The 21084-nt window shown below is 51.2% G+C and overlaps 1 protein-coding gene across 1 annotated transcript in view; it reads left to right on the plus strand.

The window, feature by feature from the left end:
• The first annotated feature begins 20521 nt into the window (after positions 1–20521).
• Positions 20522–21084, plus strand: part of Adcy7 (adenylate cyclase 7) — a 38392-nt gene continuing 37829 nt past the window's right edge. Inside the window, exon 1 of the mRNA XM_055620902.1 lies at positions 20522–20709. The gene's annotated coding sequence lies outside the window, so the exon portion shown is untranslated. The remainder of the gene's footprint in view (positions 20710–21084) is intronic.

The raw sequence follows: 21084 nt of genomic DNA on the forward strand, positions 1-21084 counted from the left end.
CCTCCATGGTTGCTGGGAACTGAACCTGGGTCCTTTGTAAGAGTAACCAGTGCTCCTAACCACTGAGCCATCTCTCCAGCTCCAGACATGAAAAGACTCTGCTTGTCCCAGATAGGGTGCCAACAGTAGGGCAGGGGAACAATGGCACAGCTTGGTGAACCACAGGATTACTTATAATAATGTGGGTGCCCCCCCCAAACGGCTGCATTATTAAATGCTTGCACTGCCAAGGGGCCAATATGAAAACTAAAACATCCATGGATGGATTTTTCCCACTCAGCCTTCCACCTCCTAATAGCATGTCCTCAGACTACACAGCCTGGTCATGCACAGCTGGGTCTGTGAACCCCCATAATTCCAGCACTGGACATGGAGGTGATGGAGACAAATGGATCCTCAGAACTCACTTACCAACTACTCTAGCCAAACATAATTCCAGCTTCAATGAGAGACCATTTTCTCCTTCTTCTCTTCCTCCTCCTCCTCCTCTTCTTCAGACAGGATTTCTCTGTGTAGCCCTGACTACACTCTGTAGACCAGGTTGGCCTTGAACTCAGAGATCCATTTGCTTCTGCCTCCCAAGTGCTGGGATTAAAGGCATGCACCACCATCACTGCATGCCTCAAAATAATAATAATAGTAATAATAATAATAATAATAATAATAATAATAATAATAAGGTGAAGGGTCTAAAGTGATGGCTCAGAGCTTAAAAGCACCTGCTTCTCTTGCAGAGGACCCAAGTTTGGGTTCCAGAACCCACATGGCAGCTCACAATTCTAACTCCAGCTCCAGGGGATCTGATACCTCCTTTTGGCCTCTGCAGGCACATACAAGACATCCATGCTGGTAACATACTCATACACCTAAAATAAAGATAATTTTTTTTTAAGTTAGAAAACCAAATGCCCCAGCCCCACTATGCTGAGTAAGAAACTCAGGCCCTCCCACACAGTGAGTGCTTCCAGTACACCTTTGGGAGACTCTAGTGTTGGCCACATCTTGGGTTAGAGTGTCCCATCACCCAGCAGAGGTGAAGACTGTGAAGGTGCTGGCTGCATGTCCTGTTCCGCTCCCATTTTCCAGCTCTGTTTTCTGGTATGCTGTCAGGCTGATCGTAGGCCTGTGGGATGATGACGTACAAATGACAGAGACCGAAGTCATAGCATCGTTCCCATCCTACCCACCCCAAATAGCTGAGGACTCCTTGTGGTCTGTTAGGAAAGGCCAGAGGACATGCCACCTCTGCACCAAGCCACCCCTCTACCCATTTTGGAGTTCTGGGACCAATTAGGTGGGTTCCCGTGCCCTGGCTTCTGTTGATGGGGTGAGGCTGCTGAGGTCCTGGTGAGGGCTGCCATCTGACCACTGACAGGGGCTCATCTCTTGGGAACTGAGGCCAGGGCTCGTAGTGAGGAAACCAGCAGGTTCCGGTCTAGACAGCAACTGTTACCCTGGCCATCACTCTGGCATGCCAGAAGCAATGCCTGGTCCAGTCTCGGGGAGGCTGGGCAGGCTTGCGGAACACAGCAGTATGAGCCTCGGTTGGGACCTCACCGGCCCCCTGGAGTGGAAGTTAGATGATTTCAACCAACTGTGATTTCTGTGTTGGGTCCTGGGGCCACTGTGGGAAGCAGAGCCATGACCCACTGGAGTTTTCCTTCTTGCACAAGAAGGGTGCCTGGTCCCAGAGTCCCACTAGATCAGACAGGTTCCTCCCCTCTGCTTGTTCCAGGGTCACCTGTGTGCTGGAAGCCAGACAATCAGGACACCCCTGGGTAGATCACATCAAGGCTGAGTTGACTCTGAAAAAATGTGCACAGCAGATGCTCTGAGCACTTCCAACAGCGTGAAAAGCCATTCACAAACACAAGAATGAAGGGACAGAAGGCCTGGGGAGTGTTCCCAGCTGAATGTCCTGCTGGGTGGGCTTCATGGTGACTCGGACTTCTTGTTTGCCCAGCCTCAGAAATAGGGTAGATTTTCTTTACTGGCCAACTCAGGTGCCCTACCCCTGGTTATAGGGGTCACCACGAGATGACACACCTACTTTATTAGGCTGGCTTTGTCCTCCAGGTCAATAGCGTTGTGCTTGTAAAATAGCTGGGTGGGCGGCTCACCTCAGACAGTACCAAGAGTTCAAGGTCTGGATGACAGAAGCTTGGAACATCTACATTTGGCAAGAGAGTATTAGTTGCAGCCTGGAGCCTTCCAGAAACAGGGGCGTGGCCAAAGGCCAGGCCAGATCTGAAGGAAGGCAGCTGAGACATCACTGTCTGGTTTCCTCCGAGGTGGGAATGGGCCGGGCGCCGGGGACCACGTGGGAGAGGTACTCTGGGAACCCGGAGATGTAGTCTGTCCGCTGACCTAAGGCTGCGGGCGTGGCTCTCTCCAGGACACGGTCTCAGGGACACGGTCTCTGCTGAGCGCCTCTGGTAACAGAGGCAGAGACGGCTACGGGGGGACCCTGTGGGGACTTTGCTGGCCTGCGCCTCGAATAGCCAGGACGGCCAGCTGGGGGCGCCCCGGCTCTCGCGGCCGCGGGCGGGCACTGCAGCGCTCCCGGGTACTCGGCGGCGGTGGCGGTGGCGACAGGTGAGAGCGAGCGCGGGGCCAGAACGTGCCGGGGCTCGGGCGACGGGCGAGGCTGTGGGGTCCTCGCCTCGATTCCCGCGGGGCAGGACGCACAGGGTGGTCATGGGCGGCTCGGTTCCAGCTTCTCCGGCCGGGGCGCGGGACCCGGCCAGGCCGCCTCCGTCCCGCGCTTCCCCTCCGAAGCTTCCTTCCCAGCCCCTGGGGAGACGTGGGAAGCATGAGGCTCTGGACACTGGGGCGCCGGTTCCCGCACGCCGCTCCCTTGGATAGCTGTGGGCTCTTGGTGGCAGGGAAGAACTGCTCTGTGGCTAGGGGCTAGCTAGCGGTCTAGGTGGTCCGCTTAGAGTGACTAAAGGACACGCTCATTGAGAACCATCATCCAGATGGAGTCACCAGGAAGCTGGACCCCACTAAGGGAATGGAGTTCGGAGCGGAGACCCCCACCGGCCCCGCATGCCTTCCACAGCAAGGAAGCAGCAGGGTGCTGAGGACTGGCTAGCTGCCTGGATGCCTTCCTCAGGATAGCTGCTGTCCTAAAGAGGTACAGCCCAGAGCCAAAGCTGAAGAGGAGAGTAGGAACTGAGTCAGTGATGCTGGCCAGAGGGTGGGATACGACCAGTAGGACTGCCTAGCCTGTGGTGTGGCCCAGGGGACTGGCTGGGCAGCCAACTCTAGGCCCACAGACAAGGGAACTGTTGGAGCAGGGGCCGCTTTTACAAGTGTCAGGGCCTGCACAGAGTAGGACAGTTTGTGCGCTGTTCACTCGGAGTTTGGTTGGACAAGAAAAGTCAATCCCCAGATCTGTAAGGAGCTACACCCACTCTGAAGCGGCTGCTGGGCCTGTGCGGGACTGGCCGGCAGCCTCCTCTAGGTGAGTTGGGGGTCATTCTCTGTGTGGACAGGTACTCAGAGCCATTTCCTGTGGTGCTGAATAAAGGCTCCCCAGGCACTAGGCCGTCTGTCTCCGTGTTCCGTGCTCTTGGGATTTGGGGAGTGGACGCTCTCCTGGAGCCCTCCACAAAGGAGTCCACTATGCCAAAGGGCCCTGAACATGCCTTGTGTTTGCCATGTGTTAGGCCAGGTTGGAATCAGCAGCCCTGTTGACAGTTGGGGAAGCTGAGGTCATTCAAGTCTCAAGGCAAGTCAGGCCAGGAGCAAGGAGTAAGGCCTAGTCTTCTGGCCTTCTCAGCTCATTCTGACATGGCGCTGATGTGTCAGGTCTGTGAACTCAACTCCCACGCCCAAGGCAGTCTCCAGTGGGCCTGAGGTCACCGGAGGAGAGGAAGGCCACATTGCTTGCCCAGTGCCTGCTCACCTCTTCCTTCTTCCTGTATCTCCTCTGCTCTTCCTCTCACTTCTTGAATGCCCCTCCTCAGTGGCTGGGCATAGTGGGTAGGCCTGTGCTGGTCCCTTACTGAACTCAGTGAAGGAACCTGGTGGGCCTACCAGTCCCACCAACAGGGCAGACAGGTGAGTTAAGTTAGTCTCAAGTGGTCCTGCACTCCAAAAGCCTCTGGATGATAGGGGAAACAGGTACAACTTGTCCTTGGCCTCAAATGGCTTATACTGCAGACTGGCTCATCTGTGGAGTGTGGAGGAAAGGCAGGGAGGAGAGGCCTATCTTTCCTTCTATGTTCATTCTGGTGAGCTTTTGACAGCAGTCCTGGACGTGTGACACTTGTCTTTGCGTGGAGCTGATATATATATCTGCTACATCTCCCACAGTGAGGTCATGAGGTGCTTTGTTCTCAACAGGAAGGCCTGGGACACAGGCAGAAGGCACAGCTGGAGGGTCCGCCAGGATCTGAGATGTGTGCTGCATTCCCTGATGGGAGGAGGCTGGACAGAGGGTAGATGGGGAGATAAGTGATTGCAGATTTCCTTCCGGGGGACAGCAGGTCAAGGACGGAGGTGGCAAGGCTAGTGACAGCATTCATTTGGGAGCCAGTGCTTCCTAATCCACTAAATGGTGGATGGGGGTCTGATTAGGTTCTGAGACAGCTCTTGCCCTGCAAGCTGGGCTGGCACTGGCCCACAATCCCTCTCTAAAGAGGCAGAGTGTGTAGGCTCATCCCAGGGACTTCCTCTATTTTTCCAGATACTTCAGACTGAACCTCTCTGTGCCCTCTGCAGTGTTGTCAGTGCCACGGCCACCTCCCCACCTTTTTTCTGCTGTCTCTCCCTCCCCTTCTGGGCAGCTTTATGCTGCTTTGGAAAGCGTTCAGGCCCTGGCTTCAGAGCTGGCCTCGGCATTCCCTTCAGCCTGGTTGGTCTGTGGGTCAGAGAAATGGCCTGGGGCCCCTGGGCTTTTAGGCTCTGCCTCTTGGGCGTTTCTCCTCTTTTGCCTTTTGAATGCAGTGGCCTAGGCTGCTGCTGCTGTTCTAAGGGGAAAGGCGGGGCCCAGGCAGTGGAGTACTCACAAGTACGAAGGCAGGGAGGGCCAGTTGTGGTGGCAAACTCAGGTGGCAGAGGCAGGTGGATCTCTGTGTTCTGGGTCAGCCTGGTCTACAGGGGAGTTCCAGGACAGCCAGCTTGTGTGTGTGTGTGTGTGTGTGTGTGTGTGTGTGTGTGTGTGTGTGTGAGTTGTTGTTAAGACAGGGTTCCTCTGTGTACCTTGGCCGTCCTGGAACTTTCTATGTAGACCAGGCTTAGCCTCATACTCAGAGATCCACCTGCCTCTGCCTTCCAAGTGCTGGGATTAAAGGAGTGTGCCACCCCCACCTGCCTGAGAGATGACATCTCAAAGACAAACAGAACAAAACAGCTGAGAGCTGTGGCCCACACGCTGTAACGCCAGCACAAGAAGGGGGAGACAGGCTGACCCCTCAGTTTGCTGCCTTCATTCTCGGCTACTTCCCAGCCAGTTGGAGATTCTGTTTTCAAAACAAGGCGGGTCTGAGCGATGGGCGAATAGGTTGGCTCCTGGCCTTTATGTGCGTATGCATGTACATACACCCCACTCTCCCACACACAAACAAGAAAAGGTGGGCACCTCTGGCCCCATTTATCCTCCGTTCCCTTTGTCCTGGGTTTACATAGATGGGGAGTCTTCTCTGCCTGAGCACACCCTTTCTCTTCCAGTGGCTAACGGGGGGCCCAAAATAAGGAGGTGGCACCTGGCCAGGCCCGTAGCCAAGTGTGGGAGCTGAGCAGGACCCCAGGTAGAATGCACAGAAAGGTGCATGCTAATGAACACCTGCTGAGGGGGGTGTCTGGGCAGCTGCCACCTGCTGCAGCTGGAGTGCAGCCCAGAGCGGAGCGGCTGGCGACAGATGCTGCTGTTTGCACTCTGAGGCCTGGAGACAAGCGCATATTTATGGGGGACCCCTCGAGCTTAATCCCCCCACATTACACCTTCCCCTGGAGTGTGACAACTGGGCACGTGCTTCGGTCTCTCTGATCCCAGTTTCTCATCTGTAAAATGAAGACAATAAGAAAAAAATTAAAGGCCAAGGCTCCAAGCTGAAGGATGTGAAAGGGAGCTGGGAGTGAGCTGCAGCATGGTACCCAGGACCGAGAGAGCTGGAAAGGTTGTGAGGGCAGTGCTACTGAAGTGAGGTGTGGGTGTTTCATGACAAGAGCAGTGTCCAGCCTGGGCAAGACTCTAAGTTCCACTCCAGCACCCTAAAAACCACACACACACACACACACACACACACACACACACACACACACACACAGGTATGCACGCACGAATGCACACACTTGCACAGAAACACACACACACACAAGCACCAACACATGCACGACTGTCAAAGAGATATGTGTAGACAGACAGTAAAGAAAATGGATCAAAATAGGACAAATACACAAATCTGGAGGAAGAATACAGAATTCTTCTTTTTAAGGCTTTTCCGAGTGGAGAGTGGTGGCGCACACTTTTAATTCCAGCACTTGGGAGGCAGAGGCAGGTGGATCTCTGTGAGTTCTAGGCCAGCCTGGTCTACAAATTGAGTCCAGGGCTCTTGTTACAGAGAAACCCTGTTTCAAAAAACAAAACAACTTTTCTGAAAAAAAAAAATTTCTCCTTAATTTTAAAATATCAAGGTCTGTTGTTGAGTTTGTGATCTTTTGCTCTACCTGCTAAATGCTGTGATTACAGGCAGGCAACAGCATTGTAGTATAAACTTTGAAATAAGTTCTTTCTCAAGCAATTGTGGTCTGAATAAAATGGCATTCATTTTCCCTCTGGAAACAACATAAAGGCAGGAGCCTCTACCTGCCCTGCCCCCCAGGACCCATCTGCTCATAGTGGGTGAAGGAAGACAGCCTCGAGGTTTCCCCCAGGACAGCAAGGCTCTGTGTTCAGTGAGAGACCCTGTGTTCCAGATCACAGCTATTGAAGCCCAGAAAGGCCAGTTACATGGTTTGCTCAAGTCCACACAGTGGACTCCAAGACATCTACAGCACCAGACTGCTTAGAGTTTTCTTTGGATTAATTGCTACACAACCACCAATTATACAAAACCAGCAGTTTCTAGTTTCTTTTGCCAGTTCAGAAGGTCGGTGCCACTGGCCGTGTTGGGGTGTGTGGCAGTCATTGGCTGAAGCACAGTGGCAGTGACTCTTTATAAGCAGGCTTTGGCTGGCCAGCCTGTCAGTGTCGCATGGCCCCTGGAGACTCTGGGCTTGCCGTCCTTGGGGCAACCCAGGGCTGTCGTCTTCATCTGCTGTGAATGGAATGGGTACTGGGGACTGCAGGGCAAGTGGAGGCTCCTGCCTTCATGTTGCATTGTATTCCAGTTGTCCTTTTGTCCACCCCAACTGAATACTTGTCTCTATAGGAGGGGTGGGGCTAGGGCTCACAGAGGGCCCAGGCTGTGGTTTTGGCCCAACCTTGGCTTACATAGGAACTAGCCACTTCCTGTCTGAACTTCTGGGTTATTCTCTTTAAAATGGGGACACATGCATCTTGGTGCCTCCATCAAGGAGCATTCTGCCAATGAGATGTGGACGTAGGGCTGTGGACACGGCTGGTCCTAACATCCCTGGGAACAGGGCCTTGTGTCAGGAAAGGGGCTTGTGGGAGTAGTTTCCACAGGCATGGTATACGTGGCCCTATGGGTGTGCATTACAGTTTCTACCTCATGGAAGGACAAGACCCTGTGAAGATGGCAGGGGTGTTTCGCTTGGTGAGTGTGGGGTGTGACAGAGAGGAAAATTGTGGTTTCATGGTTGGTAGGACCTTCATAGGTCTTCAGCCAGGCCGCAGTGTGAGGAGTGGACGGAGAGCATCTTCTGCCTGGAAGGCCTTGTATCATGGTCCTAACTTAGGTGGCTTTCATTACTAAATTCCAAAAACACCGTAATTTGATTATTGAAATAAAAATCAGAAACTACAGTAATAATGTGGGAATAAAACCTTACAGCCACCTTTTATTCCCTTCCTTTTTGGGGTGATTTTTGAGACGGGGTCTTAATATGTATCCCAGGTTAGCCCCAAACTCTTGATCCTCCTGCCTCAGTCTCCCCGAGTTCTGTGATTACAGGTGTGCACTAACATGCCTGGATTGGGTCTTTACTCTTTGAAGTAAAGAATGATGTTGGATACTGGAATATGTCATTTTAGCCCAATTCTTTTTTCTTTCTTTCTTTTTTTTTTTTTTTTTTTTTTAAAGATTTACTTATTATGTATACAGTGTTATGCCTACATGTCAGAAGAGGGCACCAGATCTCATTATAGAGGGTTCGGAGCCACCATGTCGTTGCTGGAAAGTGAACTCAGGACCTCTGGAAGAGCAGCCAGTGCTCTTAACTCCTGAGCCATCTGTCCAGCCCCTAGCCCAGTTCTTCTTAACTATTGGCCCTTGTATGTTCATGTGCACACATATGTATACTCTTTCTCTCTCTCTCTCTCTATCACACACACACAGAGCCCTGTCTTGACTACTCTGGAGGTTGAAGCAGGAGGTCCACAAGTTCAAGGGCAGCTTAGGCTACAGAGTGGGTTTCAGGAAAGTTTGGGCAACTTTGTGAGACCCTGTCTCAAACTAAATGCAGAAGGCGAGTCTCGAGAGAAAGCACAGTGCTTGCTGTGCAAGTGTGAGAGTGTGCTTGGATCTCCAGCATCCACATAAAAAGCCAGGTCCAGGGATACACACTTGTAACACCAGCACTCAGGAGATGCAGGAGACAAGAGGGTCTCAGAGTATGCTAGCCAGCCAGTCTAGCCAAATTGGTGAGCTCTGTGTTCAGTGAGAGACCCTGTCTGAAAAAAAAAAAAAAACAAAAAACTGGGAAATGACTGCAGGGAATATATCTCAGTGCCAATCAGCCTCACGTAGGTAGGTGGGCATACGTGAAACGACATTAATTGACTCAGAGAGTGAACATGTTTAAACAAACACCAATCAAACAAAATAATAAAAAACAAAGCTGGGAATATAGTTTGTTTAGTGGCAGAGTGCTTGCCTAGTATGTGTGAGGCCCTGGGTTTAGGCTCCAGTACAGAAGAGGAAAGAGAGCATCAGGGCTTTCTTGACTGTTCTCACAGAATGCCAAGTGGCCATGCTCTTTGTGGAGTTGGGGACTAGAGTCTTAACAGTTTTCAGACAGACCAGCATTCAGCCAGGGCAGTTTGCTGGTTTTCCTGAACCCTGCAGCTGGTCATTAAGAGTGTTCTCAGTATTTTTCTTATCTATCTATCTATCTATCTATCTATCTATCTATCTATCTATCTATCATTCACTTTACATCCTGGTTGTAGCCCTATACCTTTCCCCCTCCCAGTCCTACCCTTCCTCCCTCTGTTTTTAGTATTTTTCAGTATTTGTCATTTTTAATTATATTCATGTATATGTGATGGTGGTGGCGGTGAGGGGAAACTGTTTTGTGTGTGAGTGCAGGTGCCTGAAGAGGCAAGAGGGATGAGGTACCAGATGCACTGGAGCTGGAGTTACAGGTGATTGTAAGCTGCTGACATGTGTGCCGAGAACTGAACATAGGTCCTCTGTAGGAGCAGCCTCTTCTCTTAAATGCTGAGCCATCTCTCCATCCCCCCTTTCAGTATTTTTGTAGTTAGAGCTCTGCTCAAACAACCAGCAGTCATAACTTTACTTGCAGTGGGAAACTCTTTTTAGGTTAAGCTAAAATGAGTCCATTTCTTGATACAGCGGTGGCCGCAGACAAAGATGCTTTTATGCTAAGCTATGTCTGGGGTGTGGACATTGCAGGCTCTGAGGGCTTTCTGCTACCTGGTAAGCTCCTTTGTGGTCAGGCGATGAGACAGGGAGGAGCTCCTTAGAGAGGGCTCTGCCAGAGCAGGCATGAGCTGCTGCTGTCGGGGCTGGAACCTGTAGTCTGAGCCCAATGGGTGAGGCGCGGGCACGGGGAAGGTAGCTAGTGTACTCTGGCCGAGAGAGGCAAAGGCCCTGCACTTACTGTGCTTCCAGCAAGAAGGGCTTGAGGCTGGGGGAGGCTACATCAGCCCATCTTGCCTCCAGCTGCGAGCAAGGCACCATGGTTGAGGCCCTGTTGAGCCACCTTCCCTCTCAGGACCACACATTCCTCACCTGTAGAAGGGGCCCAAAGTCATGGGGATGAGACCGTAGGCCTCAGAGTTCTGATGGGAATGTGCTTCAGCCTTCATGATGGAAAAATGAATGCGTGCAGAGTAATATGGTTACACCATAGACTCATTCTCAGCCTACACATCCTGGCTAGCCCCAAGTCATCTCTGCCCACACACTTCCCCTTCCAGACAGCGGATCAGCTCATCCGCAGAAGTTGGAGTCTGTTCTGTTTCACAAACAGATAATACTTCTGGACCACACACGTGACCCCTCCCCACAAAATCTGTTAAAACTGATAAAAGAATGCAGTAGAGACAGGATCCACACGCACGGCAGTCATCTACGCCTCCACACACTCACAGGAAACTAGCTAGAGAAATAAATCCCATCTGTAGCAGCATCACTGCCCAGAAGCATCTTAGCAATGCATTTAGCCAAAGGGGATGAAAGATCTGGAATTTATCAAGTACCGATGAAAGAAGCTGAAAAATAAATGGAAATATATCCCATGTTCATGGATCAGAAGGATTAATATTGTTGAAATGTTCAAATTGCCCTAGGTGATCTACAGATTGAGTATAACCTCTATAAAAATTCCAACAGTTTTCACAGAAATAGAAAAAAAAAAAAAACAACCCTGTAAAATTCATGTAAAACCATAAGAGACCCCAAATAGCCAAAGCTATCTCAAGCAAAAAGACTCAGGCTGAAGATACTACATATCTTGGATCCATACTATGCTGCAAAGCTTATGAAATTAAATTAGTATGGTATTGGCACAAAAACAGATTTGACCAATGGAACTGGATAGGAAAGAGCTCAGCAGTGATTATTACTGATTCCTACCAGATGCCAAAAATACACAAAGAAAAAAGGACAGTGAAAACTGTAAGAACATGAAATTAGGCTCTTATCTCACACATTTTACACACACACACACACACACACACACACACCATCCCATGAGGACCATAATACTTCTTAAAGAAAAGAGAGAGAGAGGGAGAGAGAGAGAAATACCGTGATACTGCTCTGGGGAATAATCCGGATTTTAATCTCAGGTTATGGGATCACGTCAGACTGAAGTTTCTGCGTGGGGAAGGAGGCAGCCATAGGAAGAGGTGGTGTGTGAACTAGGGGAAATATTTGCAAGGTGAACATCCAGTGAGGGGTTAGTCTCCAGACTACGCAAGATGGTAAAATAATAGTAAGATGTTAGAGAGCCTTATTTAACAAGGACAAGGGGCGTGCACAGGCACGAGGCTACAAGTGAACAACGAACACATACTAACATATGCTCGTTACTCATCAGGAACGCACACATGCAAAACCACAAGGAGAGGCTACGTCACACCTGTCAGAATGGCTATTAGCAAAACGGTGAGAGATGACTGTTGTCAGCATTGGAGGTAGGAAACACTTGTTCAGGGCTGGTAGGAGTGGAGTCAGTGCAGCCATTATTGAAAACCGAGAGGAAGCTTCTCAAGAAACTAGGAACAGAGCTAACATCCGATCCAGCAGTGTGTATATAGCCAAAACTCTTTTTTTAAAAAAAATATCTATTTATTTATTTCACAATTTGTTCATTATATACCCTGATTAAAGCCCCCTCCCTCAACTCCTTCTGGTCCCTCCCTCCTTCCCTCTTCCTCCTTATTCCCTTCCCCTAGTCCACTGAAAGGGGGCATTCTCCTCCTCTGCCATCTGCCCATAGCTTGTAAAGTCTCATCAGGACTGCCTGGATCCTCTTCCTCTATGGCCTGGCAAGGTAGCATCACCAGGAGCGAGTGATCAAAGAGCAGGTAACTGAGTTCATGACAGAGGAAGCCCCTGCCCCCTCACTCAGAGATCCACATGGAGACCCAACTGCCAATCAGCCACATCTGAGCAAGGGGTCTAGATGCTCTCCATGCTTGGTCCTTGGTTGGTGTATCAGTCTCTGCAGGACTCCCTGGGCTCAGGTCCTTTAGCTTTGTTGGTCTCCTTGTGGGGCTCCTGTGCCCTCCATGTCCCTCTATCCCCACCCCTCTCTTCTTCCATAAGACTCCTTGAACTCTGCTCAAAGTTTGGCTGAGTCTCAGCATCTGCTTCAATCCCCTGTTGGGTGGAGCCTTTCAGAGGATCCTCTTTAGTAGGCTTCCATCCTGTTTCCTCTCTTCCATTGCTTCTGGTGTCTATCCTGTTTGTCTTTCTGAATGAGATTTAAGCATCCTCCCTAGGGTCCTCTGTAGTGTTTAGCTTCTTTAGCTCTGTAGATGGCTCTCCTATATTATACGGCTAATATCCACTTACAAGATCAGGTAAATAAATTAAATAGTCCTATATCCCCTAAAGAAATAGAAGCAGCCATCAAAAGCCTCCCATCCAAAAATAAACCCAGGGCCAAAACTCTTAAAATCAGTTTACTAAAGAGACACTGTCAGTGCTCCCATGTCTGCAGCAACTCTGTCTATCATAGCAAAGTATAGGAGCAGCCTCAGGACCCATCAGCAGATACACGGTGGAGGAAATGTGGCGAGTTACCCAGTGCAGTACTGTGTGGCCTCTAAGAGGAGGACATTCTGCTATCTACAATATCCGTGAAAGGCAAAGAAGCACAAATGCTGCTCACTTCCACTCTTGTGGGATATAAACTAATCAGCCTTGGAAACAAGGAGGAGGTGGGAGAGGTGGGGAGGCAGGCCAAAGGGAATAAGCTCTTGATGGAACAGTCATTCAAGAGCGCAGTGGCCCAGTATGGTGACTCTTGTTCATGATGCATATGTCCAACTTACAGGGGCTTGCAAGTGTTCTACCAGGAAAACCAACAAATATTGAGCTCATTGTGGTGTACACGCCCCAGCACTCAGGAGGCCAAGGCAGGATCAGGAGTTCAAGGCCAGCTTGGACCACTTGTCTCAAACAACAAAATAGGCATTTTTTCAGTACTTAAAAAAAAAAAATCTGGATCCTAAAAAGCTAAACAAATCCAGATCTAAATCAGGGTTGGTGGCACATGCCTTTAATCCCCATACTCAGGATGCTGAGGCAGGAGGATCTCTATGAGTTAGAGGCCAACCTGGTCTACATAGTGAGTTCCAGGACACCCAGAGCTACATAGTGAGACCCTGTCTCAAAAAACAGAAACAAAACAAAAGTCCAGATCCAAATGGGTCTTGTGAGGAGGTTACTATTATATTTCTCATTTGTTCTGTGTGTGTGTGTGTTGATACTCATTTCTTATTTCCTGCCCATATCACTTGCAGCTTTTCCCATGACAGTAGTCACCTATTGTGTTCCTGGTCCCCTGGGGAACCCTGTCAGTTGGCTGTACCCACAGGCTTGTCTTTCAGTGAGACTGTGCTCCATACAGAGCAGAGAAGTTGGCTGGCAATCTTCTGGAAGCTACCTGCTGGGCCCTACTGGTAGAATGCTGACAGACACTTCCAGACCTTCTTCCCATGAGGACCAATCTCCACTTTTTTCCCCCTTTGGTTTTTCAAGACAGGTTTTCCTTGTGTAGCAGCCCTGGAAATTACTTTGTAGATGAGGCTTGCCTGGAACTCACAGAGAGATCTACTCGCTTCTGCCTCCCTAGTGCTGGGGAGATTCCCAACCCTCACCTTTAATCAGTTTTCAGCTGCTGAGTGTGGTGGGGTTTGAAGAACCTCCCAGTGAGAACATCCTTATTCTCTGTTTTCCTCTTTTCCTCCCAGTTTACCCATGGCAGCTTTTTCTCCTGCTGTTTCCTTCTTTCCCTCTTTCCCTCCCTCCTTTCTTCCTTTCTTCCACAAAACTGAGGCAGGTGCTCTGCCACCGAACCCCAACCTCCTCTCATTAGCTTTTCTCTTTCTTTCTTTCTTTCTTTCTTTCTTTCTTTCTTTCTTTCTTTCTTTCTTTCTTTCTTTCTTCCTTCCTTCCTTCCTTCCTTCCTTCCTTCCTCTCTCTCTCTCTCTCTCTTTCTTTCTTTTTTTCTTTCTTTGTATTTTCTTCAGGTAAATTGAAAGATGGAGATATAAATAAAAATATTAAAAATGTGCGAGGGCTGGGATGTGGCTCAGTTGGTAGAATGCTTGTCTAGAGTCTAGGAGGCTCTGGGTTCTATCTACAGTACAACATAAACAGGGTGTGGTACAGAAGGGCACAGGATTAGGAGTTCAATGTCGTACTCGGTACCTTGGAGTGTTCAAGGCCAGCCTGGGCTAGAGACACTTTCTTAAAAAACAAAATAAAATATAAAGGCTAAATGATGACATACAGAAATAAGTTTTAAGGCCTGAAATATCTTCTTCCTGATTTTTTCTTCCTATGTGGTGCTGGGTGTGAGCCAGGGCTTTGCGCACATCAGGCTGTAGTCCTTGCTTGAGCTGTTTCCTAGGTTCTGTTGACGAGGGATGTGGTCCTCCTCCCTGCCTTCCCAAGGTCATTCTGGGCTGGAGACAGGAAAGGCCAGGCACTTGGTGAAGCTCTGCTGCCAAATCTTTCAAAGGAAATCAGGCATTTGGTTGGCAAGACCATTGCTCTCACATCTGTTCTTTTCGGAGTCTCTGCTGTTACTCAACAGACTGTGACCTGGGCTGCCCTCTCCCTTCCGCAAAAACTGTGTCTCCCCAGCCTGGCCCACATCTGGTGCTCACAGAGCCATCGGGGGTATATAGGGCTCTCTTCTTACCTCTCTTGAGACTAGGCCAGGCAGCAGGTGTGGCATTTCTGTGCAGGCAGAGATGGTGGAGCTGGATTTGGGAAGGTGTGCTAGTTAGCAAGATGGGCATTTGGAGCCGCTTTGAGGACCACCAGTGACGTGGAGCCAGGCTTTTCCTTGGTTTGTCTTGGCTTGCATGAGCCTCCTAAGTCCATCCCCTTTAGAAACCTTGCTGTCTGCCTGTGGAATGAAGGCAAGATGTGGTTATTGTCTACGTGCCCAGCCCGGACAGGAAGGGATCCCTGTGTGTCCCTGAGCCCAGGCTGGGAGGAGTTGGTCTGGAAGAGGTGAGTCTAAGCATTGGAATGCCCCTCGGACCTCAGGGAAAATCCATCTGCAGGGAGGCTGTGACAGGACCACAAGGCTGGCAAGCCACCTCTGACTGGCCAGGGCATGGTAGAGCTTGCATCGTGGTGACCCGAGGCAAGCCTGCTGCTGGCTGCAGAGTGGGTTTTGTACTTCTGCACCGCATTGTTTCAGGAAAAAAAAATCTGCTATAGTTCAAGGGGCAGAGACACCATGAGGTTCTGAAAGTCTCCAAGGCTGGCAGGGAACCTTCTGCAGGGGCAAGAGACCAGCAGTGCTTCAGGCCCTCCCGATCAGGCAGGGCTGCCACGGGAGAGGGGGAGAGACCAGTCTTTTGGAGATGTTTCAGACACTCTGCTCCACCCGAAGGGAAAGAAAGGAAAGAAGACATAACATCCTTGGACTCAAAGCCCAGGGGAGCTCTGGGAGGAGCCATGCGTGGCTGGACCCAGGGGCTCCAACGGCGGCGTGAGGGCTGCTCTGTCTAGAGCTCCAGTTCTTTCATTTTGAGACGCTTCCCAGGGGCGACACTCCTTCCCTTGTCTGTTGCCATGTAGTGATTGACTCTGGATTTCCCTCGGGGTCAGTGGTCAGATCTTCAGGCCTAGTGGCTCTGGTTTGGGGTCAGCGGAGGTTGTAGCCAGACTGCCCGTGGAGCTGACAGCCCCATAGAAGACGGGATCCGCTCCCAAGGTGGCGTCCTCTAAAGGGGCTAATCCAAGAGAGCAGCCCTGATGGAGTTCCTGACCTCAGAGGTCACAGGTGACTTCAGTAACGTTTAATGCCCTCCCCCACACTGGTCACACAGGGAATTCGAGCTACGTCAGGTATGAATCCCAAGAAGCAGGGTCCTTGGCTGCTCACGTGTTAATAGCCTTATGAACTTCTCTTTGTAGAAACCCTGCTCCCATGTAGGTCTCAGGGCCCCACCTAAAAGTCCCATGTCTGCCCCCTTCCTTGGCTCTTTCTGGTACAAGTGCACCTTGGGCTGGCTTGACCCCAGGACCGGGTCGCTGCACAGAGGGCCAACACTGCCTGTTCTCTGTGGAGGGGCCTCTGGCAGTGGGCCTAGGGCCCAGAGGAAGGCTCCTTGTACCTGACTTGACAGGGTTTGTAGTATTTTGAAATGACCAGGAAGTAAAGGGGCCTGGAAGAATGAAGCAGTTGGATGGTAGCATAAGGAAGACAGGGTGGAAAAATGAGTAGGGCTGAATGTTGGGGTCTGTCGGGCTGAGGAAGGAGACTTGATCCTGAGACAAAAGTTAGCCATGTAAAGTCTGTGAGGAGAGTAGGCAGGAGGCGGGCTCCCAGGTTTGAAACTGCAAGGAGAACACCAGCCAGCGCCAGGGCCTGTCTCTTTAACTGAGCACTGACTATGAACCTAAGCCCTCATAGACTCTCAGCCAGTAATGCAGCATGGCCTTAACCTTACAGCCGCTCGCTGGAATGCTGTGGCTTGGGTGAGGTCACACACGGAAGCTCTGTCTGTGGAGTTTTGTTGCTCCAGGTCAAGGAACTGAGCTGGTGTGAGCGTCTAGTCCGGCCGATTGCTCAGAGTGTGGTCAGCCCATTGAGGGTGCTGAGTCCCTGAGGCAGGGGAGGAAGACAGTGGCTGTGAGGCTATAGGGCAGAGTGAGGGTGGTTTCTCTCTTCACGCCTCCCTGTGCAGAAACTGCCCAGAGTTTGAAAGGCACTAGGGTGCTGTGGGGTTTCTCCCGTGGGGGCGGGGCTCCACATCTGGGCTCTAAAAACTGGGTCATGCTGTTTGTTCAGCACTCGGTATTATTTGTTGGCTGGTTGGTCCTTGCCCAACCAGCATGTGGCGGCAGCCCCACCTTGGGACCCCTTTCTGTGGAGACCAAACTCTTCCTGGCACGGATGAGATTAGTTTCCTGAGTTGGGACCCCAGATCGCATGGTGGAACTTTTCAGATCTGTGTGCCCTGCTTCTACTGTGGCTCTCTTCACCATCCTGTTGCTTCCTGGCCTGGGCACTCATAAGTCAGTTTTCTATCTCTTGCCCTGGAGAGGAGGCTGGGTGGAGCCCTGGATGGAAAGGCTTAGTGGTGGAACCTGGAGAAACCAGTCTCCCTGTCCGATGCTTTCCAGGCCTGAGGCTGCCAGGGGAAGTCTGGGGGAGTTGGGGGGAGATGGAGTGTGCTCGCAGAAGGTTTGGGGACCCTGTGGGTCAGGGTTTGGGGGGCCTGAGGACCCGTCTGCCCTAAGAAGGTCCTGCCTTACTCCCAGGGAGGGTTGAGAGGAGTGGTTGAGGGTACAGCTGTGGAGTTGGGCAGAGGTGACACCTGTTCCCAGTCTTGCTTCTCAGAGCTGTGTGCACTGCACAGTCTGAACTCCCCTCATATCCTTCTTAGGAGGGGGAGCGGCCGGACAGAGCGGAATTGACGAGCTATGCCTGTGAAGTCAGCCTGCTGCCCAGAACACAGGAAAGTGTCAGATGTAACAATGGGGACCACTAACTTTAGTGCTGAGAGGACCTCAGGAGAGAGCGAGGCCTGGGGTGAAGGGAGTCAAGTATGTCTGGGGAGCCATGTCCTTCAAGGACAGATAGACAGGGGAGAGCAGGAAGCATGGCTGGGTTTGTTACCTCTCACCTCCTGCCATCTCTGGACGGTCCAGCCCTTTTATCTCTCCTCCCTTTCATTTTCTCCAATGACCAGGCTTCTGTATTCTCTTCTCACTGCTTCTGGGGTCACATTTCAGAGTTACCAGTGGGGCAGAGGGATCTTACCTCCATTAGCCTGAGAACACCCAGACCCCTGGGCCTTCCGTGCCCAGAGAGCTGGAGCCAACCCAGTCCTCTCCTTTCTGCTTACAAGCTCCAGCCAGGGTCTGGGTCCTCCTCTCCTCCTGGCTGAATGCTCCTTTTGCTAGGACTCACTCAAGTCTTGTCCTCTGGTATAGGCCAGGCCTGTCAGTCTCATAGCACCCAGCATCAAGCCTCCTGAATAAATGATGTTTATCAGTGACAGCCAACAAAGATGTGCAATTGAGATAGTCAAGGACCTTGGTGTGAGCAGGGTGGAGGAAGAATTATTACTGCACACCAGTGTGTGAGCACCAGAGGGAGAGATAGCGCCCCCTTGGCCCCGGAAGGCCCCTTGTTTCCTCTAGTGAGCAGATTCCCTAGGAGCACTGCCCTGGGGGCACTGCGCTTCCTTCCCTCTGTCGGTCTCTGGTCATTGCGTGGTGACCTCTGGTCAGTGGTCCTGCCTTCTTACGCTGTGCAGACCCATGAAGGCTGGTTTATCTCTTCACGGTTGTGGGGCAGGCAGGCTGTTGTTTGCCAGTCATGGTTAAAGCTGCACATTTATTGTATAAACACCAGAATGGAGTCATGGGGGGAAGCGTCTGATTACCTTTTGTCTGCACACCAAGCGGCTTTCCAGTGTTTCCATTCCTGGCAGTAGGATGAGAGAGAGCCGGCAGTGCTCCACGTTCTTGTCAACACTTGATATTTTCCTTTGACTAATGTTTAGCTGTACTAGTGGCACAGCAGAATCTGTGTGGCTTTAATTCTTTTCTGGTGCTGAGTACCTTTCTAGGCACTTACTGATCATTTAAGCAGCATTTGTTGAAACACCTGTTTAATCGTTTGTCTGTTTTGTTTGTTATTATTGTTTGCTTGCAGCAGGGCCTCACTATGCTGCTCAGGCTGACTGGAAACTCCTGAGCCCAAGCAATACTGAGCATTACAAGTGTGTCCCATCATGCTTGGCTGGTGCCTGTCTTTTAATAGGACCAACTGCCTTTTGTTTGTTTAATATTATTATTAATTATTTTATTTTTTGTGACAGTTCCGTATGGTTCTGACTGGCCTAGAATTCACTCTGTAGACCAGGCTGGCCTTGAACTTGCAGAGATTCACCTGCCTCTGCCTCCTAAATGCTGGCATCAAAGGGGTGTGCCACTACGCCTGGACAGTTGTCTTTCTGTTACTGATTTGTGCATAATCTATTTTTAAATGTTTTATTATATTTTTTGTGTGGTGTTCATGTGTGCATGTGTGTGTATTCACATGCATATTCTATGGTGCACGTGTGAGGGTCAGAGGACAACCTGTGGGAGCTGGCTCCCTCCTTCCACCACGTGGGTTTCCAGGTTATCAGGCTTGGTGCCAGGCTCCTTTGCCCACTGAGCCATCTTGCTGGGCTCCTTTGCCCACTGAGCCATCTTGCTGGACTCCTTTGCCCACTGAGCCATCTTGCTGGCTCTGTGGGTGATCTTTGTATATTCTGCAGGAGTCGTTTCCCCAGGGGCCTTGCCTTTTCTCTTCTTCAGTGACCCTGTTTTATCTTTGCTTCGGCACACCCAGGCCCGGGGGATTAGTTGCTCAATGAAGGATGTACCAACATCTGGCTTCTCTGTGAAGTTCCGTCTGCCCTCCGGTAGCTTCTGTAACAGTCCAGAATCCTGTGTGGCTCAGCAGCAGACCTGTAGACCACCCGTACCCCACATACCCACCCCTGCACACGGACTGGCTCTGAAATCCCATCCTGGTACTTGGTCAGTGTGCTCTGGATGCTGGGCACAAAGGGTGTAGCTCTCAGCAGTGTGGGGAAGACAGCCCGCAGGAGGAAAGGATGGCCACTGGGAGCTGCCCCAGGAATGTCCCACATTGTGGATGCGAGAGACATGCCTTGCTTTAAGTGGCTCACATGGAGTTGAGTGTCTAAAGAAAACGTAGAAAATAATTGCAGGGAAGGCTGTCTGAGGACCAGGGGCTACCCGCTCCCTCTGTCTTAGGAGGTTCCTGCTCATTGCCTCCCAGCCCTTTGCAGTCTGTTGTATTACTGCTGCTGAGCACCTGGTGACCCCAGTGGGAAGTGTGGCCTGACGTTATGGAAGGCAAGTCAGATTTGAGTCATGGGCTTATGGTGACCATGGCTGCCAAGGGTCTTCAGGCTCTGCTGTTGTGGAATCAGAATCCTAAGGCAGAGCCTGGACCTCGCTCTTGCCCTAGCTCTTGCCCTAGCTCCGACTAGGGACAGATGTGAAGTTCAGAAAGATCTGTGACCTCTCGGATGGGTGCCCCAGGCCATCACCTCATTATAGTGGAATGAGTCCAGCAAGGGAAGGGGCCTGTCTGGGAGTGGCTGAGCTGGAGGCTTGTGCCAGGCTGTCAGCTTTAATTGCTCAGTAAGGATGCATCTGCAGTCTGGTTGGAGCAGTCGTTTCAGGGCTTCTAATGGAGGTTTTCACTTCTTGTTTCATAATTTTTTTTTTTTTTTTAAAAAAATTGTTCCAGCTTCAAGATTCAAATTTCCATGAAGTCATTGGAGCTGGGAGCCTGGCCTGGCAGCTCCTCCACTCCTGTGGCAGGCTCGCAGACTGGGAGAGGGGCCCTCCTCATAGCCCCACCACAGCCGGAGCTGAGCAGAGCTGAAGGCCGGGCCTTCGTTAGCCCTCTGCTGCTACCGCTGCTGCCGAGCAGGAAGTGGTGGGACCCAGATGTGACTCACACTCGTTAGGTAGCCTGGTGGAGAGAGCCTTCCCATGTGTGAGACTGGACGCCTTCGGAGCTAGGGCATCGAGGGCCGGCCACCTCCCTGCAGGCACAGAGCTTGGCTGGGCAGCTTCAGTGTTGCGGAAGAGCAAGGTAAAGTGTGATTCGGGGGGTGGATGGCTCCTGTTCTTTGGCCTGGGCCTGGGGGAACAGCAGGACAGGCCTTGGGCCCCAGGCTGGTGGGAGGGGGTGAGCCCAGGCCTGACTTTTGGTGGGCTGGGCAGGCTGGTGGGAAGAGGGGGGCTCCTCAGCCTCCTGGGCAGAGGCAGCTGGTGGGGCAGCTCCCCAGTGGGAACCCAGACAGCTTGGCTCTGGCTTTTCCCAGCCTGGCTTAAAAAACGGTGCTGCGGGGCCTTAGGCAATGGTGCTGATCACTTGAGGCTGTTACCTGGAATTCTGGGAACTGCATACTCTTAGATGCTTATGTTTCTTTCAAGGTTGTGATTTTTACACTTACAAGTACCCCTT

This window comes from Psammomys obesus, unplaced genomic scaffold (assembly GCF_907164565.1).
Source record: "Psammomys obesus unplaced genomic scaffold, mPsaObe1.curated_primary_1811, whole genome shotgun sequence".
In the NCBI taxonomy this organism is placed as follows: Eukaryota; Metazoa; Chordata; class Mammalia; order Rodentia; family Muridae; genus Psammomys; species Psammomys obesus.